This window comes from Oncorhynchus keta, chromosome 2 (assembly GCF_023373465.1).
Source record: "Oncorhynchus keta strain PuntledgeMale-10-30-2019 chromosome 2, Oket_V2, whole genome shotgun sequence".
NCBI lineage: Eukaryota > Metazoa > Chordata > Actinopteri > Salmoniformes > Salmonidae > Oncorhynchus > Oncorhynchus keta.
Window position 1 is genome coordinate 60670313 of NC_068422.1, and position 14347 is coordinate 60684659.

General features: G+C 42.1%; 1 long non-coding RNA gene and 1 other non-coding gene across 2 annotated transcripts; both read left to right on the plus strand.

The window, feature by feature from the left end:
• The first annotated feature begins 538 nt into the window (after positions 1–538).
• trnaf-gaa (transfer RNA phenylalanine (anticodon GAA)) lies at positions 539–611 on the plus strand. Its single transcript has one exon. It is a non-coding gene; the product is annotated as a tRNA-Phe (tRNA).
• Positions 612–3705: 3094 nt separating this feature from the next.
• On the plus strand, positions 3706–4766 carry LOC127909307 (uncharacterized). Its single transcript, XR_008070725.1, has 3 exons — positions 3706–3810; positions 4043–4142; positions 4468–4766. It is a non-coding gene; the product is annotated as an uncharacterized LOC127909307 (long non-coding RNA).
• Positions 4767–14347: the final 9581 nt, after the last annotated feature.

The window sequence follows — 14347 nt, forward strand, 5'->3', positions numbered from 1 at the left end:
AATACTATAACTTATATAATACATAAACTATAACTATTAGAATGGTTGAGTTAGACAACATTAATATTGCAACATCCTGAAGGTTAAGTGCAAATTTGAGGTGCTCACTACCACCTTCTCATGGACAATAGATGAAATAACAGGTAATTTTATCTGAGGAGTTGGAGAACTTTCATTACATATTGAGAGCCTATGTCTGTCAGCAAGAAGACTCCAGACCAGATCAACTAAGGCTCCTATTCGTACATGTCGTCGGTAAAAGGTTAGCCTAATTTTAACCAAAATTTTAACTAAAACTATGTGTGAGTTTGTCAGACCATCAGGTGGCAGCATTGTCTTTCTAGCAGTTTGAAAAAGAACGTGTCCGTGATTATGTCATTAATGTGGAGGCATTTGTCACTCACTCTCTGTTAGAAAATATTAATGGTCCCGAAGTCAACTGAATACACCGGACAGCCAATCACACACCTTAGAAAATAATGATAAAGTGTTTTGATGTGTGTTTATCTAGTCTTTTGTGAAATAATTATACAGTGCAGCCGAAATAGCTCAGTTGGGAGAGCGTTAGACTGAAGATCTAAAGGTCCCTGGTTCGATCCCGGGTTTCGGCAGGTGTTCTTTTTTTTCTTCTTTTGCGAGAGTTCTAAATTTGGCCCGGAAAAAAAGAGGTTAAGATTTCAATCCCTGTTTCAAAGGTAAAATCTGGTGGGAGGTGAATGTAGTGAGCTTATCGTTTGAACAAAAGACAAACTTAACTCCTCAATCTGTATGTACACTGCTCAAAAATATAAAGGGAACACTAAAATAACACATCCTAGATCTGAATGAATGAAATGAACAAAATCACACAAACATTATCAATGGAAATCAAATTGGTCAACCCATGGAGGACTGGATTTGGAGTCACACTTAAAATTAAAGTGGAAAACCCCACTACAGGCTGATCCAACTTTGATGTAATGTCCTTAAAACAAGTCAAAATGAGGCTCAGTAGTGTGTGTGTGGCCTTCACGTACCTGTATGACCTCCCTACAACGCTCCTGATGAGGTGGCGGATGGTCTAATGAGAGTTCTCCTCCCAGACCTGGACTAAAGCATCTGCCAACTCCTGGACAGTCTGTGGTGCAATGTGGCGTTGGTGGAGCGAGACATGATGTCCCAGATGTGCTCAATTGGATTCAGGTCTGGGGAACAGACTGGCCAGTCTATAGCATCAATGCCTTCCTCTTGCAGGAACTGCTGACACACTCCAGCCACATGAGGGCTAGCATTAGGAGGAACCCAGGGCCAACCGCACCAGCATATGGTCTCACAAGGGGTCTGAGGATCTCATCTCGGTACCTAATGCCAGTCAGGCTACCTCTGGTGAGCACATGGAGGGCTGTGCGGCCCCCCAAAGAAATGACACCCCACACCATGACTGACCCACCGCCAAACCGGTCATGCTGGAGGATGTTGCAGGCAGCAGAACGTTCTCCACGGCGTCTCCAGACTCTGTCACGTCTGTCACATGTGCTCAGTGTGAACCTACTTTCATCTGTGAAGATCACAGGGGCGCCAGTGGCGAATTTTCCAATCTGGGTGTTTGGCAAATGCCAAACGGCCTGCACCGTGTTGGGCTGTAAGCACAACCCCCACCTGTAAGCACAACCCCCACCTGTGGGCGTCAGGCCCTCATTACCACCCTCATGGAGTCTGTTTCTGACCGTTTGAGCAAGCAGACACATGCACATTTGTGGCCTGCTGGAGGTCATTTTGCAGGGCTCTGGCAGTGCTCCTTGCACAAAGGCGGAGGTAGTGGTCCTTCTGCTGGGTTGTTGCCCTCCTACGGCCTCCTCCACGTCTCCTGATGTACTGGCCTGTCTCCTAGTAGCGCCTCCATGCTCTGGACACTACGCTGACAGACACAGCAAACCTTCTTGCCACAGCTCGCATTGATGTGCCTTCCTGAATGAGCTGCACTACCTGAGCCACTTGTGTGGGTTGTAGACTCCGTCTCATGCTACCACTAGAGTGAAAGCACCACCAGCATTCAAAAGTGACCAAAACATCAGCCAGGAAGCATAGGAACTGAGAAGTGGTCTGTGGTCACCACCTGCAGAACCACTCCTTTGCTGGGGGTGTCTTGCTAATTGCCTATAATTTCCACCTGTTGTCTATTCCATTTGCACAACAGCATGTGAAATTTATTGTCAATCAGTGTTTCTTCCTAAGTGGACAGTTTGATTTCATAGAAGTGTGATTGACTTGAAGTTACATTGTGTTGTTTAAGTGTTCCCTTTATTTTTTGAGCAGTGTATATCAAATATACTCTTACTATATATTGTATGTACTATTTGGGAATGTCCATCATCCATTTCGTATGATATGTTATGAATTTCAAAAACTTACTATACATTTCGAATTAGCCAAATGTACAATATGTTAAGATTTTGAAAAACATTTGTGTTACGAATTTCAATTTGTCTTACACAACTGACTTAATTTGCTTTTATGACTTTACACATTTATTTTGAGATCCAACCCTGTAAACGTAATTTGCCTCATTTCATACAAGCGCATTTTTGTCCACGTTGAGCTGTCCGATCAGGTCCATTGTCTACTTGTGGAATTGTGACTCTCCTTGCCGCCGCTAGTTAACGCCTACAGCTGCTAACTTAACTCGTTCTTTAATATGCTAATTTTACTAGCCAATTTCCCTAGCTCCTTACTTTCAACCAGATTTCACAGTTTGAAGGAACTTCCTTTTCCACTGCAAGCAGAGTTTGAACCTTTACAAGGTAACAATTTTGTCTTTGAAATGTGTTGTTACTGAATTGTCATGTTTATCAGCTACTTTACAGTGGAAGGATCTGTTTCTCATTACTGGCTATAAAATGCAGCTAACATTAATCTAGCACCAGGATCAGCAGTGTTTAGCATAGGCTAAATCAGATACTTGCTGGCTAATGTAGCTAACCTCGGTAGCCTCGAACCCCGGCCATATTATATCATATAGTTAGCCTCAAACTTTTCCAGGTCATACTGCTATCCGCAGTGAACGGCACCGTCCTGTGTTTTATTAAAAGCCCTGCTGAAAAAACATGTAAACTATAACAGCCACGAAAACACATTGGACTGTGTTAATACTATCAAGGTAAATTACATACTAGCAAGATTGATGCTTGAATTCAGGGCCAGGCATATGTAGATTAGACAATGGAGATGCTCAAAATCCTGGTAGTTCTCGATTTTTGGTGTCTTTATTTTGCTTTATCTTTGACTTAAGGAAGACAAGCTACCTAAATGTGACTTATCGGCTAGTACTGAAGCAGGATATGTTTTTGAGTTACCTTTTTAGCCCAAAGCCGCATATTTGAGCAAAACAACTTAAGCTTGGCAACTGGCTTTCATTTGAATGCTAGCGTTAGTCACGCTAGCTCGTGATTGGCATGAAAATACAAAGCTCACATAAAGCAAATTTGGCTAGTGACAGCCTTGTAAAACCTTAAAGTTAGCAAACGTTACATGTCAGCTTTCGAACAGAGTAGACTTTAATGTGCACGTTCAGTTTTTGAATATTTATATTCCATCTAATCTTATTAGGGTAAAAATAACTTCAGGCATATACCCAGTACTTCCTCAAAGGAATAGGGTTCCCATTCCTTCCGCTTTATTTTCACAAAATTGTGTCTTGCAAAAGGGAACCATGAAGAGGAGCTTGGAGTGGGCAAGAGGGAGGCTGATGAAGAAGCAGAGAAGACCTGATTCATCAAGTATCAATTAATTCTGGTGATTCTTACCTGGTTGGCCATGCATGCACAACACAAGGTATGCAACATTAAACCCAATCAAATAGCCAATGTTATTAAAACGTGTATTCCAAATTACAGTCAAGCAACGTTTGTCAGTTGTGTTAATGTTATGAACTACAAACAATCTATGGTTCTTGGAGTCAATGAATCAATTGAAAGTGACTACAATTATACATTTTTAAAACTGTGCCAGTAAAGATGACAAAAAAGTAATCTGCTCTTGTGGTTCTGTTTACATTTTCTTCCAGACACTTCAATCTGACACTCTTTTAATGTTTGACGTCAGGCAAAATGTCTTCAGCCACCGTAGGACGGAGAGCCGCTGGTTGACATCGGACTGCAGTGTCTGTGGGTGTACCAGGAAATGACGTTAGAAGTTAGGGCCCCATGATATCGAAGCTTCTTACCATTTCAACTGTAGCCCAGTCGATATCGATTTTTAAAAAACTGGAACAATAGATTGTGTAGCACAATGTACAACTCCAGTTTGCCTATTGTCCCAACAAATGTCAATTATACATTTTTACATACGTCAGAGCATTTTATAGCTCTGCTTTCAACGCCATCCTGACCCACAAACTGGTTAGCAGACTCAGGGCTCTGGGTGTAAATCCTGTAACAACAAATCTAGATTTTTTTTTTTTTACATTATCATAATAATTTGTATCCCCAGAATGGACAAGACACTACCATGGTACACATGAGTACATGGAGGAGCTGTGGGACCTGGCATAATGGTGATACGTCAACAGTTTCAGTGTAAACAAAGTAGATGGTGATACTTGACCATTCTCCCATCTACTGTACATTGACATGGAGACGGTCAGCAGCTTCAAGTTCCTGGGAACCCTGATATCCTTTTCTGCCCTCAGTTACTTCACTCAAAGTCCCTCTTGTGCTTTTCCACTACCCTTAAACTTGCTGCACCACGACCTATGTACCAACTACAGTGTCGTTTATTGCCATTGCACCTGTAAAAGAAATGTCCATATTTATTGTAAGATTTATTTATGGTAACATTGCACATATTGTAACATAGTCCCTTGACATACATGACTTAACTACTTTGCATAATGCTCAGTTTACCCACTCTAATAAATCATACATGTATTAAAATATTAAAGCTGCATTATGTATTACTGTGTCCAATTGATTCTGGTTGGTTGTATGTAATGTTTTTGAAAACTTTCACTACACAACTTTTTTTTTGCTGTTGAACAATCCTGTCAGAAACTTTCATAATATCAATTATTTTGGGACACCACCAATTAACACTGTCTGCAGTATTCTGAACTTACTAGGTAGTCATGCAATAAATGTTCAGGATAATTCCCCTTAAATTAATGATTTAAATCAAAGCAAATTGTATTTGTCACATGCACCAAATACAAGGTGAAGACCTTACAGTGGAATGCATACATACAAGCCCTTAACCAACAATGCATTTAAAAAGAAAAGTAAATCATTCAAGAACATCAGTAAAATAACAGCGAGGCTATATACAGGGTATACCGTTACATATGATGTGTGGGTGCACCGGTTAGTCAAGTTAATATATACATGTAGGTAGATATTAAAGTGACTATGCATAGATAGAGTACCAACAAATAGTCTAGATAGCCATTTGATTAGATGTTTAGTAGTCTTATGGCTTGGGGGTAGAATCTGTTTAGAAGCCTCCTTGGAACTAGACTTGGTGCTCCGGTACCACTTGCCGTGCGGTAGCAGAGAACTGTAGCTGTGGCTCCACTGGCAATCCCAGCCTAGGAATGCTGAAGCATTGAAGTGAAAATGTAACATAAGTAACACTTGTTGGAGAACGTAGTTTGGGATTTAATATATTACATTCTTAGAAGGCCCATGGAAGAATAAGGCTATAAAATGCTTTCCCACAGTTGTGAGAGTGATTAGGTGATGTTTTACTGATGTGGGTCGTGTTACTTCATTGATCATGGTTTTGCATCTAACCTTCCACCTCCAGTAGTCAGTCACTCCAGAAACAAATGACTCTTCTCTCTATTGCTCTTTGATTGGTAACAGGTGGGGAGCGCTCTGCTTTGAAGAGAGGCCATGTCTTTGGCCAAAAGAGATTTCTCAGCGTAGATGAAAACCTCTCTGAAGAGGCTTGAGTGTCTATTCATGTAGGCAGGAGACCTAGACATTCCAGACCCTTTTTGAATCTATAAAGTAAAAAAAGTCAATGAATTTGCCCTGAAGAATTTAACCAAACTTGAGATTCCTTAGATATATGGAAACGCACTACTCAAGAGCATCCCATATCCTGCTTTCTAAGTAGAACTTAGAAGGGCATCCCTCTCCAATGTAGGAATGTATCGCACTGGACCATAAGAATTTCATTTAGCACCTGCTTACTTTACACACACAGCATTAAAACTGTCGCCTTTTGACCACGTGCTTTAAGACCCAAACGGCGTTCCATAATTGAGAAAGGGCCAATTAGTTAGCAGGCGAACAGAGGAGTGCCCTCGCCTGCGCGAAGCCTCCTCCCAAAGAGGAAGCACAAGAGTATCTTACCTGTCCTTCGCGGAAGAGTTTTGAGATCCACTACACCACATTTGAAACAGCTGTTTACTGGGAGGAGAAAAGCATGCACATATTTCAAAACATTATGCTACTTAGCCTTTTATCTATAAAATGTCTAGCACAACTACTACTTTTACATGACACATTTAAGCTGTGATTAAACCCTTGTAGCCCAAATGTCATTTGAATGATGCCGCTTGAGTGAAGGAGTCTCAACTCCTTCCAGCCATTTGTTTCCACATTTCCTCCCCTCCCCTCCTCGGTTACGTTGGACCTGTTTCAAAAGGAGGCGAGGAGAGGATGGATGAGTTGAGCAAACCAATTGAGAATCTCCCCTACACCTAGATGCCATCACCTGACAATTGCGTGGCAAAACAAGACCGATTTCTGTTCTCTGTAAACATGGACAACAGAGCTCAGTTATTGCAGTCCCCCTGGCAATGGTGAGTCAAGGATATTTCTGGTTGCTACATATCGGTGTCTGCAACCAAGCAATAACCAAGAATTGCACTTGTCAACCAATCTGAGACGCCAGTGCAACCAAGAAGTAACCAAGAATTGACCAATGAGAACAGTTATATAATTGTCCGGAACTACTATAGAAGATACGTTTTAAAACTTCCACGGCTTATGTGATCTTTTTCTGAAATCAGAAGTTTTGTTGTCTGCTGTTTTCGATTGGAATAACTAGCACTATCAGGTAAGATCAGTGCATTAGGCTACATCACGTTAGTACAGTTGGCTAACAACTTAGTATAACTGTACAGTATTTACAGTAACAGAAGCTTGCTGCGTGTTTTGACAGGTTGTCAGAATAGTTTGTAACATCATCATCAAAATAGTCTGTCAACCCCAATATTTCCATACTAGGCTGAAATCATTGTGTGATTTTATTTTAGGCCTATGTATTGTCACACCCAGCTAGCTAACATTAGATACCTCAACAAACGCTACAGCTAACTAGTTGATATGCACTTAAACATGCACTGGCTTATGTATGTGTGTGTTCTAATGTGCTGAGCAAGTTGAGATGTTAAAGGTTAAACACTATACATTTAAGGTTCCATCAATACATCCGATCTGCTCACTGTGATTAAATGTTACATCTTATAGTCATAATTACAAACTTTCCAGACATGAAGCGGCCCATCTTCAAAAAGTTGCCAGATAGGAGCCTGAAAGACACCAGCCTTAGTCTGTTGTATGTGCCCTCAACACCTGTGCCCGGCTGGGCCTCTGTCTGCAGACTGGTCTCATAGACCAGACGTAACATGGTAAACATAAATCAGGGACACTCAAATGAGTATGTTACATTTAGTACGGTTACATAAGGTAACAAACGTCTACCAACCCAAAGGTTGCCTGTTTGAATCTTATTACGGACAACTTTAGCAACTTTGCAACTTCTCACCATGTTTTGCTACTTACCCTAAACCGAACCTAACCCTTTTAGCTAACCCTAACCTTAAACCTTCAACCTAACTTCTAACCTTAAATCCTAACCCCTAGCTAATGTTAGCCAGCTTGCTAACATTAGCATTAGCCACCCCTAGCTAACGTTAGCCACAACATATTGGAATTCGTAACATATACTTTTTCAAATTCGTAACATATTGTACATTTTGTAAATGTGTAAGTTATTGTACGAATTGCAATTCATATTATATTGTACGCATTGCAATTCATAACATATCATTTGAAATGGATGATAGACACCCACAAATTAATGCTAAATAGATGTATCGTATTTACTTACAGAATAATATGAAATGCTGAGACCATGTTGCTGTCTGTGTCTCCACAACTGTGCCCAGCATCAGCAAACCCCTCACCCATACGACGCGATATGACACTGTGTATCGAAGGTGAGCATTTGGTTACAACGCCGAAATGCAGTCAGGTCAAGACCCTGAGGAATTTGATGAGCACACAGATGAGCTTCCCTGATATGGTTTCTGACAGTTTGTGCGGAAATTCTTTGGTTGTGGACACCCACAGTTTAATAAGCTATATGGGTGGCTGGTCTCAGACAATCCCGCAGGTGAAGAACCCGGGCGTGAAGGTCCTGGGCTGGATGGCGTGGATACACGTGGTCTGCAGTTGTGAGGCCGGTTGGACGTACTGCCAAATTCTCTAAAATGACGGAGGCGGCTTATGGTAGAGAAATAAATATTTAATTATCAACAGCTCTGGTGAACATTCCTGTAGTCAGCATACCAATTGCACACTCCCTCAACTTGAGACATCTGTGGTATTGTGTTGTGTGACAAAACTGCACATTTTAGAGTGGCTTTTTATTGTCCCAGCACAGGGTACACCTATGTAATAACCATGCTGTTTAATCAGCTTCTTGATATGCCACACTTGTCAGGTGGATGGATTATATTGGCAAAGGAGGAATGCTCACTAACAGGGATGTAAACAATTTTGTGCACAAAATTTGAGAGAAATAAGCTTTTTGTGCGAATTAAACATTTCTGGGATGTTTTATTTCAGCTCATGAAACATGGGACCAACACTTGACATGTTGCGGTCATATTTTTGTTCAATATGGCTAACATTACGTTTTCAGTGTGAAAATGAATTTAAATGTATAGATTAAGCCCTTTCTCTTAATTGAGATAAACGAGATTGAACTCCTGTGGTGTTTTGGCTTAACACATTTACCCTTTTACAAGTTTGAATCCTGACGAGGGAGAGCGTTTTGACAAAAATAAACAGGTTTTCATATTAAGAAGTTATGGATGATGACAGCATGGATTAACAGACGCCACCTGCTAAAACAGGAGTTGGTCGCCCTTGTATTATTGAGGTGCAGACAGGGAAGGAGGAGAAGGTTAAATCCCATAAATGTGCTGAGAAGGGAGCATGGGCAATACTACCACCTTGTCCAGGAGCTGCTCTTGGACCCTGCCCGACATCACCGATACTTCCGGATGAGTGCAGAAGAGATGGAGACTCTTCTGTCTTTTGTTGGCCCAGACCTCACCAAGCAGACGACCAACTACAGGACCCCAATAGAGCCCAAGCAAAGACCAGCTGTCACTCTAAGGTTAGTTATTGGAAAAGGTTGTATTGTGTACTCAAGGTAAGTAAGACACACTGTTCTTTGTTTAGTCTTTTTTAAAATTATTATTCAAGGTGACATTAACAGTCACAACATGGCATGGTGCACCTGTTGTAGGTGACATTAACAGTCACAACATGGCATGGTGCACCTGTTGTAGGTGACATTAACAGTCACACCAAGGCATGTAAACAAATATGGCATATCCCTCTCAATAACAATATCCACTGAATAGCAACAAAAAAAAATCAATTAAAAAAAGTTAAATGCAAGGTGCAATGCATATATAACTGCAACAACAAAGTGCAAATAGTGCATACAGAAATGTTTCCCTTTTTAAAACACTAAAACAGAACATGGGCCTAAGTATGCGCAGGGCTGGGTTCTGCCTTTTCGGAGGTGATTATTGATGTGACTGGGAGTCTCTGTCCTAGCTCTCTTGAGAGAATGTACTGAATGTACTGTCATCCCAGCTATATGTTGGAGACCTAGGTTCTGGTAAGTATTGATCCCTGGGCTCATCGTACATGATTGGCTGCAGTCCACCTCTTTCGTGCGGAGTACTTGCGGGCCGTGGTGGTGGCAGTGGTGTTTCCTGCTGGTCATCCCAGTTATGTGTCGGAGACCTAGATCCTGGTGAGTACGAGTATTGATGCCTGGGCTGGCCGTACATCATAGGCCGCAGTCCAGCTCTTCCATGTGGAGCATCAAAGAGCCATTGTGGTGGTGGAGGTGGTAGCAGAGGTGTTGCATACTGGTCACCCCAGTTTACAATCAATGAGAGTAATTGCACTTTCAGACGTCCCTTGTTTCTTCGTATTTTCTTCAGCTCTGGCACAAGGCTGAGCACAAATGCCTCATCCTCTGAGGTAACAGCAGAAGGGATTGGCTTCCTGACAAATGCAAGCAGCTCTTCATCCACATCTTGATAGTTGACTTCCTGTTTTCTTTTTCTTGGCTGCCAGTCTTGAGCTGTGCCTGTAGTGCTTGGTCTTGACTGTCGTTCAGGCATCTGAAGCACAGGGTCATGGCTCAGGGACACCACGTCGCCTTCAGCGTCATCGGGTTCCGTTGGTTGTGGCTGAGGCGAATCAGCATTTTCAAGGCTGAGGTTGCCTCTTGAGCTGAAAAAAGGTCAACATAAATGAAAAGTTAAATGTGTTTTAAATAAACTTCAGAAACCTCAGCTCAGGCTCAATTAATCATATTTCTGAAATCTAGGCCACAATGTCTAATACTGCTGGTTTTCATCATTCCTCTGTAATAAGAGACTGATTCATAATCTATAGGCCTATATAATCACTCATTCAGAAATGGGATACCAGCTGACATGAACCAATCACGTAGTGACTTAGCAGGTAGAAAATAAAGTCAGCAATACTGAAATTTGTTGAGATTTAATATTCTGTGCAATCAATTCAAATGTATATAATAACTTACCTTCTTGGCTGGATGTAAGGTATCAAGAATGATAATATTTTCATGTATTTCCATTCTTTCTGATTGGTTCCCCCAGAACCACTGGGCTGGGCCTTCCGTAGGTGCCTTACAAAAGTGTCATGGAGGGACTTCCATCTGGTTTTGCACAATTCAACTTCTGTGAAGAGTAAAATACAATTTTGATTGTTATCCAATAACAAAACATGTATTGTCATTACGGGTATTTGGCATCTGGAGACTATTTGCAGCCTGGCCTTCACCTATCGTCTTGGATTCGAGACAGTGTCGCAGTGCATTATGAAGACCTGTGAGGCCATAGAGAGGAAGATGCTGGCGATCCATCTGCCACGACCCACTGAGGAAACCTGGAGACAAACTTCTCAAGAGTTTAATGAAAAATGGGACTTTCCCAATTGTTTGGGATCGGTTGATGGAAAACTAGTTATGATCACTAAACTCAGGGAGCCGTTTTTTAAATTATAATGGAACCTTCTCTGTGGTGTTACTCGCCTTTCTGAATGCCAATTACCGCTTCACAGCTATTCAAGTGGGGGATTTTTGGAGAAACGGTGACGGAGGACTCTATGCCAACTCTCCACTTGGAAGGGCAATGGCATCAAAAACCCTACAGCTGCCCCAAGATGCCTTTCTGCCCGGGGGGTGAAGATTTAGGAAAGATACCCTACACAATGGTGGGGGACGCTGCCTTCCCACTAAAGCCCTACCTGATGAGGCCATATTCCGGGTATAACCTCAGCTACGAGAAAGAAATCTTCAACTATCGTCTCTGTCGAGCTAGAATGACAGTGGAGAAGGCATTTGGGATCCTTGCGGCCAGATGGAGCAAGGTTGATACCCTAGTGTTTGCAATGTGCATCCTCCACAACTTCCTCACAAAGCCTTGTGATGTGGAGATGTGGCTACAGTAGGGTGTGGCAGGGATGAGGTGAGGCAAGGCATGAGAGGCATAGCCATCCAGGCCAACAGAGCAGGTCAGGAGGCAGTTTCTGTCACCCACAGAAACTCTGTGGAAGGCATAATTGACTTCCAGGACAGAATGGTTGTAGCTAGGCCTACTTAGATTGTGTGTGTGTGTGTGTGTGTGTGTGTGTGTGTGTGTGTGTGGTTTATCAACATGGGACAGTAAGTTCAACTTTGACATCTTCATTTGTTTTGTGTATACAGCATGTCTCAGTGGAGCTGACTTCCTTGCACGACTACTAACTTACTCCGCTTCATTCCCTATGGGACATTTAAGTACATAAGACTATTCCTTGTGACATAGGTCATTATTGTGTTATTATTGTGTTATTACCATTAATTTTTAAAGTAAATACCTGAAAATGCCAGAGCCAGCCTGCAGACCTTTATACTACGAATGTAGTTTGAGGAGTTAGCGAGGTAACTTTGGTCAACTCTGAGTTCAACTTGGGATAACTGCTACCAATAAAGTCGCTCTCCTTTTAGCCAGGTACATTTACATGTCACCGAAATCTTCAGATCTCACGTGCTCAGGGGCAGGCTAACTCAGGGCTAACTACATTTGTCATGAATTAAGTGTCTGAGCCTCGAGTTGAGGACCAATTAAATCAGATTCCCTCCCTCTCGCAAAGATTGCGTCATAATCAAATCAAATCAAATCAAATTTATTTATATAGCCCTTCGTACATCAGCTGATATCTCAAAGTGCTGTACAGAAACCCAGCCTAAAACCCCAAACAGCAAACAATGCAGGTGTAAAAGCACGGTGGCTAGGAAAAACTCCCTAGAAAGGCCAAAACCTAGGAAGAAACCTAGAGAGGAACCGGGCTACGTGGGGTGGCCAGTCCTCTTCTGGCTGTGCCGGGTAGAGATTATAACAGAACATGACCAAGATGTTCAAATGTTCATAAATGACCAGCATGGTCGAATAATAATAAGGCAGAACAGTTGAAACTGGAGCAGCAGCACAGTCAGGTGGACTGGGGACAGCAAGGAGCCTTCATGTCAGGTAGTCCTGGGGCACGGTCCTAGGGCTCAGGTCAGTTGAAACTGGAGCAGGAGCATGGCCAGGTGGACTGGGGACAGCAAGGAGTCCTCATGTCAGGTAGTCCTGGGACATGGTCCTAGGGCTCAGGTCCTCCGAGAGAGAGAGAAAGAAAGAGAGAAGGAGAGAATTAGAGAACGCACACTTAGATTCACACAGGACACCGAATAGGACAGGAGAAGTACTCCAGATATAACAAACTGACCCTAGCCCCCGACACATAAACTACTGCAGCATAAATAATCCACTTCATTCATTTGAGGAAGACAACTGATGAATTACCAAATTAATTACCATGTGCCAAATATGGTAGTGATGGGAAACACATTGTCCGCCAGTGAAAGAAGATGGAACGAGATGGATTTTGGCCAACATTCCGCACATTTTCTCATCGATGAAACATTTGATCTCAATACAGATGTCTGTCCCCAAAACTAGTATCTGTTCCGATCAGAGTGGACTAAGATTTGTAGACTTTACCCTTCGCCAAAGTTTTTTTTAAATTGCGTTGTTTAGAAGGCGAATTGCGTTATTGCACACGCGCACTTCACAGAGTAGGCGTTCCCTAATGAAAATATGCAAATGTACTTCTATGAATAACAACAAGCCTACACCCTGGGTTCTCACGTTGAGGAGTTCATATTTATATAGCCCACAATCAGTGATCACCACTCAGACCACTCAGCAGGCTTCGGTAGGCTACGTAAACACTGACTGATCTATTATTCAATGTTCAAAATGTTATGCCAATGAAACTACAGGAGCAACCCAATATAGCTAGAGTCACTTAGGGCAAAACAGCTGGTAGTTTAATGTGGACTGTTTATAAGAATGGAGAAAAACATCTCCTCCCCCACACTGTTCTTACATGTGTATGTGAGTGATGGAGACAGAAGATTAAAACATGTACTGAACACGTACACAGAGTGAGATTTTTAATTAAAGAGCCCTATGAAAGGTCACTTTCCTTGTTAAAGAGACAGGTCATGTTGAGAGACGCTTATCCAACCCTGGGGGAGGAAGGCCCGTTCTCCTCTTCCTGTACATATATATATGGCACTGTCTGACCCATTTAAAAAGTACAGGCTACCACTGAGTCAGAGCAACGCAGTGAGTCAAACACGTTTCATAGAGCACCGAAAAAAAGCCTCGGCAACAAAGAAAAAAATCAATCAATTAAAAAATCTGATCAATACATGTTTTTGGAAACATTGTGCTATTCAACTGACAACCTTTGGGAACTGTGTTGCTGTTAATGTCACTTGAGAAGGTGTTTAACTTTAGTCTGTCTGTCCACCAATACACCACCCAATGACTTTATGCATTGAGCATTGTCATGAGGAATGCCAACTTGCCAGAGATAATAATGAAGTAAGCTCGTAAATATTCCTTTGGCAATGATCTTCTCTCCTTCTCAGGGAGCAGAATGGTAAAAGACAGACCTGGCAGTTCCAGCAGCCTACACAACATTGTGCA